Source organism: Arvicola amphibius, chromosome 6 (genome assembly GCF_903992535.2).
Source record: "Arvicola amphibius chromosome 6, mArvAmp1.2, whole genome shotgun sequence".
NCBI classification, from domain to species: Eukaryota; Metazoa; Chordata; class Mammalia; order Rodentia; family Cricetidae; genus Arvicola; species Arvicola amphibius.
In genome coordinates this window covers 83,145,264-83,156,095 of record NC_052052.2, presented here as the reverse complement: position 1 = coordinate 83,156,095, position 10,832 = coordinate 83,145,264, and positions in this window count along the sequence as shown.

Sequence of the window (10,832 nt, the reverse complement as noted above, 5' to 3'; positions counted from 1 at the left end):
GAGAAAACAGATGGTCGGTGTGTCCTGCTGTCCTGCTGTCTGTCGTGGGTCTTCTCTCACAGTGCCTATTGAGTGGTCACCCAGTCCTCTTACCTCTGTGAGACCATGCTCTCCACCATGGCAGTGATCTTTGTGTCTGTAGTGTTGCCTGGTGATCATAGGGGCTCAGCAAATGTTGACTGAGTAGAAGAATTCAGAAACCCCTTTGTCAGCTCAGCTCCCCAGATCACCTGGGGACTCCATTCTGGCCCCCAGCCTGAAACGAGACACTCAGGGTTTCCTTGGGGTGCGGGAAATATTTCTGCCTCCAGGCCAGTCTGGGTTCCAGGCCCCCTTAAATGCCTTCAAGTCATTCGTGGGAGAGTGTGGGAGGCTAGCGGAGTCCTAGGGACAGTAGAGGGCTGCCTTTCTCCTGGGCCTCCTAATATTAACCTGGCGCTGGGCCCGGGCTCCCACATTGCCATGGGAGGCCCTGGATGGAGCCAGCAAACAGATCCATCTGGAAATAGAAAAATACTCCCAACACTGGCAGTTTTGTCTGGACCTCCCCAGTGGGGTGTGGAACAGCCAATGAAAGGGGCTTTGAGGTCTACCCTAGGCAGGCTTTGGAACCAGGGCCTGGGTGCCCCCAGCACCAATAAGTACCTACACCCAGGCCACTGCAGACAATGTGTATGTAGGGAGAGGGTCTGTATTTGCTGGTCATGAGAGGAGCCCTACTTACCAGTGTCTTTCCTGCCTGGAAGTGGGTGAGCTTGAGAGAGCTGCTAGGTCTTCCGTGACCACAACACCTCTGACTGACAGCAGGGTGAGAAGACCTAGGCTCAGAATCAATATGATAAATAAGCTTCTGTAGCCAGAGCCCCTAGCCCAGTTCCTGGGGTTAGTGATCTAACTGGTGAGACAGTAGCCACCAGGAGATGAGGCCAGCACAGTACTGTCGCCAGCTCATTGGAAGACCTTCAGGGCCACCATTTTCCCATCTGGCTAGTGAATAGTGGGCCATAGCCATCCATCCCTGTAGGCAGTTAGGTCTGTCTAGCTGCTGATGGTTCGTCCTAGGAGAGAGAGACAATGGGTGTGTCCTGTAGAACACCTGCAAATTAGCAGGGCCAGTTCCATGGTAAGATCAGGAGCACTGCTCTCTCCTCTGAGCTTGTAGCTAGCTTTCTAGGAGAGCCCGTGAGTACCACTGTTTCCACAATTGATTCTGGAGGTTGGGGCTGGCAAAAGGTGGTTGTTCCTGGAGTGGAGACAGACTTTGCCAGGGACTGAATCCCAGCAACTCCATCCAGTGGCATTGGACATGGGAGTCCATGCGTCTACACTGTGTGCCTTATCCACATCTGAAGCTGTGACTTCTCTCTCCCTAGCAGTTGTTTGGACCTCCTTGGAAGGCTGCAGGCAGGGTGTACCACACCCTCAAAAACACCTAGACCCACAGATCCCCCTCTACTGCTTTACATAATGGGAAATCTCCAGGAGACAAAGGGTCAGACTTCACCTCTGTACTGATCCCACAAGCAAACTCCAGCCCAGCCTCTATTCTTCAGGGGAGGAAGGCAGGGGACACTCCAAGAAATCGCCAAGATCCCATCAAACCAAGGATGTGTGTGTGTGTTCACACTGTCCACTGTGTGCTTCTTCCTTGTTCCCTACTGAGGCAAGGGGTCAGACCCTGCAAGCAACTTGGTCACCGAAGCCTTGAAGGAATTGAAGAATTGAGCTGCCTGGGGGAAGCCCAGTGAGGAGCCACACTCCCGGAGGGAGAGGGGGAGGCAGAATCTATTAGAAAGCAGGGAGAAGGCAAAAGTGGTAGAGCCTTAGCTAAGCGACTGTACCCCCAGACTGGGGGACCCAGTGTGCTAGTGTTCCAGTTCCAGCAAAGCTTCCTGTTTCCAAGACATATCACCATGCATTTGGACACAGAACCAGCTAAACATGAGCGCCTCGGGAGGCAGCAGAGGGTCCGGAATGCAGAAGACCCCACGATCTTTGCATTTCTAGGGAATGGGGTGTAGTTGTGGTCAAGACTGAAGTTTTTGCCCCTCTGGTGAAAGGTTAGCTCTAAGGTGGAGTTCCTGCCCCTCTGGCAAAGGTTAGCTCTAAGGTGGTGTCCCAGTTTCACGTTTGTTATTGTGATAAAACCCTGGGACCAGAAGAAACTTCCAGGAGGAACAGGTTTCCAGATCACGTTCCAGCATTGAGGAGAAGTCAAGGCAGGAACTCAAGCAACTAGTTACGTCACATCCACAGTGAGGAACAGAGAGAACGGGGGAGGGGAGGGCATGCTGCTAGCTTGTTTGTAAATACCTAGCTCTTTACACAGGTCGGGGCTCAGTCCATGGAACAGTGCTGCCCACATTCACAGTGACTCTTCCCCGGTCAATTAATAATCAACACGATCCTGCCCAGTGCGTCCATAAGCCTGCCCAATCGAGATAATTCCCCGCTACAACTCTCTTCCCTAATGTTTTCAGGTTGCATCAAATTAACAGTTAAAAACCAACCAGCAGAGGTGGGTCTTCTCTGAAGGACACGGAGGAAGACCTTATTTCACGCACAGGTTAACAGGCTGTTGAGCCCATGACTGAGGAAAGAAAGGAGAGCTGGGAATGAGAACAATCCTCTCCCTCCACCCACAGGGGTCTCTCCAGCCTTTGCCTGAGGAGAAGCTGCATTGATGAGATCCATGGGGGCAATCCAGGGGCACCTGACTCAGTGCCTTGGCTGCTTTCTCATCGCTGAGACAATCTATCCACAAGGGAACCTAGAGAAGAGAAGGTCTGTTTTGGCTCACAGTCTGAGCACAATGCAGGGAAGGCATGGCAGAGGGTTCTTGAGTCGGCTTGCATCCACAGCCAGGAATCAGAAAGCAGAGAACACTGGTTCTCAGCTTGCTTTTCCCTCTCTTTCCCATCTGAGACCTTGGGGCTTAAGGTTGGGGCTTCCCATTTCAATAAACCTAACCTAACATAAAACTCTCTTGCAGATATGCCAAGAGGCTTCTCTGAATCTCAAGGCTGCGAAACTGGCAGCGTGACATCATAGCTAGATACGGCCATTTGGGTGCTGTTTTTGGTCACTGAAGATGAAAAAAGTTAGGAGTGGGCCTAGTGACAGTCCACGTTCTCTCACAGCATCGAATCAGAGTCCCTAGGCACACGCTGTCTGGAAGAAACATGTCTGCTGTTCTCCTTGCCCTCTGCCCCATGGAAAGGGATAGTGCTGGAGATGGGGGCAAGAGCATGGGCACTAATAGCGGAAACTTCTTGCCTGCCCCTGGCAGAATGGGCTAGCTGGGAGGATTAAGTGGGGGGTCAAATGAGGACATGGTCAGGAAAAGGTCAGAAGGCAAACTGGAAGCCTGGGCTAGTGGAACACTGCCCATCACAGACAGAGGAGCAGGGAGCCAGCACCATGGGGCTGCTAGGGACCAAATCCCTGTCAGGTATGAATGTCCTCTTGTGCAAGGTCCTTGCCTGCCCTGAAGCAGACTGTGAAGTTGAAGGACCATGGAAATCCCAGCCTCTGAGGCATGGAATCATAGAAGCTCAGAGCCAGGCCCAGGTAGGGTTCCAGGAGCTCCAGGGCCTTCATGTTCTGGCTTTGAGACATGTAAGAAGCCTAATACTTGGAACATAAAATTTTATGGCTTTGGTGATCTAGGAACCAGGGACTCAGACTTTGCACTTGGGCAACCCTTGCAGTAGCTCAAGTCTGATCAATAGTAGTGCAAGTATTCCTTTCTAGAAATTTCCAAAAAAATAACAGTTTTCTTTAGATGGACAGCAATTATCACAAGAAAGACTGGTTCTGGTGGGTGGAGACAGTGCTCAGTGGTTACACTGAAGCCCTGGCTAAAATCTCTAGCGCTACAGAAAACCAGGCATGGTGACGTAAGCTTTTAATTTCAGCATTTGATAGGTGGAGGAAGGAGAATTAAATGCTCAAGACCATCCTCACTAGATGACAAGTTTGAGTCCAGTCTTGCTACAAATGAGTTTGTCTCAACAACAAACAACAGCAGAACAATCGTGCTGGAGAGAAGGCTGGGTGGCTAACAGCTTGTGTTGCTCTTGAAGATGACCTGAGTTTGGGTCCCAATAAGCACAATAATCTATGACTCAAGTTGCAAGTGCCCTGATGCCCCGTTCATACCTCCATACATACATGCATGCAAAAATGCTCATACAGATAAAATAAAATAAATCTTTTTTTTTTTCAAAGAGAAACAAAGGACATAGGAGGGATCTAGAACCACAAACCCAACCTCGTCCCTGCTGGTGATAATCACTGACATCTCTCCACTACTGCTTCTTTCTTTAAAACTTGAAATGCAGTTGTCTTCTTTCTGGAACGCCAAATGCAGCTTTGGGTATGATGCGGATGCTATCAGGACTTCCTCTTCATGGCCCTGATAAATAGATGCAGATGGTGACCTTGCCGTCTTTCCCCCTCAGCCTGCCCCCCATAACCCGAAGCACCCTCCCTCATCTTCCTTTCCACAGCCTTGACCACCAAGGTCCCAGAGTCAGCTAGCCGACCGGCAGAGGCTATGCCACAAGCCCAAAGTCAACAGTGGTGTCTAGTGTGGTTCTCCCTGTAATCCCACCACTGCCTGAGGCTGGCGGCAGGAATGTCAGCCTATCATTTAGGGGTGGATATGGGATGGCCAGGCCAGCTCTAACCCCTGGGTCCGTGGAGGACAGGAGTGACCCAGGACTTGGAGGATCAAAGTCATCCTCTGTGCCCCCTTGGTGACCAGGAAGATAAAAATATTTACGAATGACTTTCCTTCCCCTGGGGACAGGCACACACAGAGCAAGGCTGTGTTTCGCTTCGTCGTGACTGCTCTCTCAGGATAGCAAGGCTGAGACAAACACAGGTTGTTTATAGGTCCACGAAGCCCCAGAGACTGGTGGTGGCAGACAGCTTCCCCTTTCTCTTAGGGACATGAGCCTCTGGAAGGGTGCCCAGAGGAACAAGGGTGGGTTTTTCTCCTCTGTTAGTTTAGTCCTTGGTGGCACTGAAGGCATTTTTCTTCCCTGAGAGATGAGGAGAATGTGTTTTGGTGAATAACATGCTTCCCATAATTTGCCTTTTGAAAGTGCAAGGAAATTTGTGTATGTGGCTGAAACCACCCGAACAGTGAACCTTCTGGAAAAGCCCTGCCTTCATTTCCCCACTGCATCAGCCTGTGAGAAGGGACTCAATAAACACTTGTTGATGGAATGAATGGGACATAGAAATCGCCAGCCAGAGCTGGGAGGAAGGCCCCACAGATATTCCCTGGGTCAAACTGCTCAGGTTTTGAACAGGGAAACTGAGGCCCAGAGAAGAGGAAAGAGCACGTAGTTACTGGTCTCACTATTGACCTCGTGACCATGAGGAGGAGAAAGATGGTATTGGCTGTGTGCCAATTTTTCAGGAGCTTTTTCCTTACCTGGGCTTCCTGAGAAATTGATGGGGTTGAAGGGGGAAGGTCAGAATTCTCCATGGTGGGGACCATAGTGCAGCCTGCCTGCCCAGCAAAAAGTGCCCTTGGGAGCTCAGTGACTGACAGCAAGCTTTCCCCTGCCACAGCACAGACTCCTTTACAACAAAGTCCCCCTCACTCTGGAAAGAGGGTCTTTTCTAAGCCTGAGTTTATTTTATCTATTTGTTTGGAATAAGATCTCATACAGCCTAGACTATCTTCAAACTCCCCGGACCAGAGGATGACTTTGAACTTCTGATCCTTTGTCTTGACTTTCTAAGTGCTGAAAATACATGTATGCACCAATGCATGGCTTATGCAGTGCTAGGCATCAGTCCACCCTTCAAGCATGCTAGGCAAGCACTCCACCAACTCGACTGGGTCACTGATCAAACTTCATCACCAGTGGCATCATCACTTGTTGCTGTGTTGAACATTTTAAAAATAAGTTCTTGTTATGTGGGCCAGGGTTGCCTCCAGCTTGCAGCAATGCTCTTGCCTTAGCCCCTCTGGTGTTGTAACCACACTTCTCTTAGCCTTCATACCTGTTTATTTTGAGTTTATATAAGGTATACGCTGTGTGTGCGTGTGTGCGGTACACACATAGGCATATGTAGGCACAAAGGCCAGAATAGGATGTTGGGTCCCTTCCTCTGTCACTCTCTGCTTGTTGGCTTGAGACAGACATTTAATTTTATATTTTGGCTAAGTTGTTGGCAAGCTTTTGGTATCTGCCTGTGTCTATCCACCCACCTCTAAAGCTGTAGTTACAGGTACATGCAGCCATACCGGCTTTCTATGTGTGTATTTGGGATTTGAACTCAGGTCCTCATGCTTACAAAGCAAACGCTCTTACTCAATGAGCCATCTTTCCAGCTCCTGAGCCCGAGGTTAACACTGTTGAAAGTCAGAGAGCTTCAGCTTCCTTTCTGTAACTTGAGGCCTATACTCCCCATGTGCTCTGGTGATCTCGGGATTGGAGGAAAATGACATTAAAGAATGCTTATGAGTTCTCCTTGGAAGCTGTCAGGCAAAGAAGACCCAGGGCTGCTATTCTGATATGTCAGTGGGTTCTGGCCACCAGGGAGGCAGCACTGTGTCCAGCTGTGGAATATAAGAGGTGCCCAGGCTCCTAGTGAGCAGCTTCCCCACACTGCAACCCCTTCCACTGACTTTTGCTCTCTAACTTGGCGTCACAAACGGACCTGCCACCCCAAGGAAATTCCTCTCCATCCTGGGACCAGAGAATGGGCAAAATCTCCCAAGCTCAGGCATAGGCTTTGGGAGCAGGTCTCTTCCCAGACCTGCCAACGACTCACTATGCAGCTGCAGTGCACTCACAGACCAGTCCTTTCTCCACAGGGCCCTGTCCAGAAGGTGTCCATGTCTACTCTACCCACACCAAGGCCGCCAGCCCTGTGTCCCTTATGACCGATGGACTTTATAGATACTTTTAATTGCTTTCTCTGATTTGAGGGCACTTGTTTCAAATGCAGTTGGGAAAAGGCTTATAGTCCACGGTGAGAAAAAACCATGGCATGTGCTCCAAGTTCACCTGGTGCCAAGCTAGGTCAGAGAAAGGACACAAAGACTCCACTCCACTGTCACTCTTGTTTTGGCTTTTGTGGGAACCAGGATGGAAAGGGGGTACTTTTGGAAGCTCCTCGAGTGTGGACAGGGGTGGTTCAGCTCTAAGGCTACAACATCAGATAGGTCTGGATTAGGATTTTGGTGATTGCTGGGAACTATGGATAAGCTGATCATCTCTGTTTCTCCTGCATTGGCACAAACTGCCTGATACTCCTGCAGGGTAGGCACAAAGGGACACCGGAATCAATGTCTCTCAATATGACCTGGGATTGTGCCACATAGTCACAGGCTCTCAAGCCATACTTAGTAAGCATTAGTCTAGACACACGAACAGGATGGATCATGCTTAAACGGGGTTCTGTAGGGGGAGGGTAAAACCTCAATCCCTGGAGGAGGCATTGAGACGATAGCGTAGTATAAACATTATAGTGTGACCGTCAAAGGCTAGTATAAACTTGGACTTCATTAATAGAAGCGCAGACAACACAACAAGGAAGTGAATGAAGTCTTGCTCAAGTGTGTTAGACACTACCTTAAAACCTTGAGCTCTGCTGTGGTCACTTGGCAGTCGCTGAAGTGAAGGATGATGGGAGTTAGGAAAGATGTGTCAGATGAGGAGGAGCTGGAGGACATGAGAATGTTGGACCTGAAGAAAGGATGGCTTGATGGCTTTCCAGGTGGTTCCGCCAAGGCGCCAGCCAGTCTTCTGTGACTTAGTGAGGGCTGTGGTTCTCCACAGTCACCCTGAAGGGGATTTGGTGGGTGATGCTGGAGACGTGGCTGGAGGGCTGTCTGTCCAGCAGGCTTCTAGGATGGGAGGTAGGGGGTGGAGGCAAAGGAATCCTGTATTCTCCATTTGAGACAAGGGGAACATTTATCTCAAGGCTTGTCTTAGAACCACCCTCATCTGAGCATAAATACCTTGGAGTGCCTTGCCTAGGTATGGGGAATGAGGAGCCATGAGCATGGAGTTCCAACGGTAGCTGGCCATAGGGCTTTGGTGCTCTACTGACACAGTTGCCTACAAAATATTTGGACAGATTTGATATCAAGGGGGTGTCTGGTGAGGTCTTCAGTGAAGCCTGTATTTGCATGTTCTTCAGGTCCCTTTGGGTTTTATAATCTCATAATGACAAGATACTTGCAGACTCCAAAAAGTACAGCCTAGCCCCACCAAGTTTAAAGAGAGAGGACATGTCCCCTGAGTTATAACTATTTGTCAAGTGAAGAAAACTTCAGGTGAATCTTCTTCTATAATTATTCTCATGTACCAGTGACTGGACCCTAGCCACTCATGGGCCAGAAGAAGAGTACTGTGGTAGAGGGAGAGGAGGTCTTTATTTGCAGTGATGAACCCTGGGAGTTTGGGAGGGACACAGTCTTCTTGAAGCATGAGCATTTAGGGATGATGTAGACAAAGTCTGAATTCTGCTAGTTGGGATGAAGTCATGCCTCCCCCTATTATAAGGCCATCTAGATGGCCTTCACCACCTCTACCTCTGTCCAGCCTCCCTGTTTCCCTGCCTTCTTGTCTCCTCTCCCACCTCTGCCTTCCTTCTTGGCCTACAAAGGGAGAAAAGACACAGCTATCAGCCTTGAACAGAGACCATTAGAGGAGAGTGAGGCGGGCACACACTGAGTGTTCAGAGGTGGCTCAGTATTACAGGATGGGATCTGGTAAGGCGTGCCTGGGAGACTGTTGCTCATAAAGTTAACCTAGCACAGTCTAGCCTGGGAAGAAGCAGCTCATCTGAGCTACATTGCTATGAAACTTCACACTTGGAGCCTGTGTGGGATAACCAAAGGGCTGACCCAGCCCGAGCGCCTAGAATGCTGAAAGTGTAGTGTCCCCAAGGCTGTCATCTGGTATGGAAGGACACCAACTCAGATTGGCCTTCTACATCTGGAGTCAAATATGGACAGCTTTGTTTCTCAGCCTAGCTGCACCAGATCACACTGTCTCTGATCCTGCTTCTCCGTCTGTAATGCAAGGACACTGAGATTGAACAGGCAGCCTGGGGCCCTCATCTGGGGCATACTGGTCCCAGTCTCGGGAGCAGAACCAGGGCACAGAGGGGGCTGCAGTGCTCACACACTGGGACTGTGTGCTGAGAAAAAGCTGTCATGCTAGACAGCAGCCAGGACTTGCTGGGGTCAGGACCCCCCTCCCCCTGCCCAGCCGAATGATTGTCTCTGTGTCTTTGTAGCTGGAGGCCATGTCCTCAGAGACCAGGGGGCAAGACGACAGCCACATTCCGGGGATAAAGGACCTGGCTAAGACTGCCTGAAGGAGCGTGGGGACAGCACTGTGGGCTTCTCCCTCTCTGGCCTAGAGTTCAGCTCCTGTCGAAATATCATCCTAGCTATGGGGAAGTCAAGAGTGAGGCCAGAACAAGGCTATGTGATGATGAAGGAATTCTAGAGCCGCAATGGGAGGCCACTCAGCCTTCTCCCAGCTGCTCTGTCTGCAGGGCTACCTCCCAAGTCCTCCAAGGTCCTGCTAAGCTTACAACTCTGCAGGGAGTTTGGAAGCCAGGCCTCTCTGAGGACAGGACAGCTCTCTAAGTCCCATCCTCCGTGGTTGCTGAAACTCAAAGCCTGACGACATAACACAGTACCCCGTGTTCATCAGAGAAGAGGGTGAATTCGTGCTCTGGCCATCAGTACACATCTGCTGATCCTAAAGCTGGCTCTGCCTTCTTCCCACATGGGACAGGAGCAGGTAACAGGGTGGTTATCTTGCTTTTCTTTCCATCCTTTCTTCCTAACATTTATTATATTTTCATTTTTGTGTGTCCATGTGTGAGCACACTATTACCATAGTGCATTGCAGAGGTCTGAAGGTAAGTGGGTGGGGTTGGTTCTCTCCTTCCACTACTTGGGTCCCAGGGATTGAAGTCAGGTCCTCAGCCTTGGCCGCAGGCACCTTTACCCACGGAGCCGTCTGAAAGCCATCCCCTTGACCTTCCCTCTCTCCCTCAATTCGTTCTTTTATCTCATTGTAATGACCAAAAAGTCTGACCGAAGTAACTTACAAAAGAAAGTTATGGATTTAGTCTTTTGCTGTAGCCTTTCAGTAAATACAGTGATCAGGAAAGAAGGCCGGGATGAATGGGGGGGCGGGAGATGAGGGCAGGAAAGCAGGGCAGAGGTGGGGTGAGATGCATTTTGGCTTACAGTTTGGAGGCAAACAGTCCATCATGGTGGAAAAGGTATGGTGTCAGACATGGCCCAGGGCCACAAGCTTCTGGTTCCATCACTAGGAAGTCAGAAAGCAGTAAGCTCTCTTCAGAACTGGGACCTGGCTACAACCCTCAAAACTGGACCCCAGAGAGACTCACTTTCTCCATCTATGTGCTACCTCCTAAAGGTTTTCTTATCATTTCCCCCGAATACCTATTAGGGACCAAGTGCCCGAATGAACCTGTGGGAGATGTCACACTCAGACCATAGCAGCCATTTGCTGAGCATTTGTGGAGCACTTCCTAGGCCCCAGGCATGCATCGAGTTTTCATCAAAGGGAGGCAGTATACCCCCCCAGCAGGAATGCAGCTGGGAACGCCCTCCCCCCCCCCTCCGGGCTCAGTGACCAGTGACCAGTTCTGAGCCTGGCACACAAGCCATTTACCTATTGGCTGAGGGCCCCAGAACAAATGACTTTGATTATCAGACCTGAAATGTGTATCCATCCCCATACTACTGACTGGATGGGGTTAAATCAGCAGGCAAGAACTGTTGGCGTGTCCCACGGTACACGGGTTAG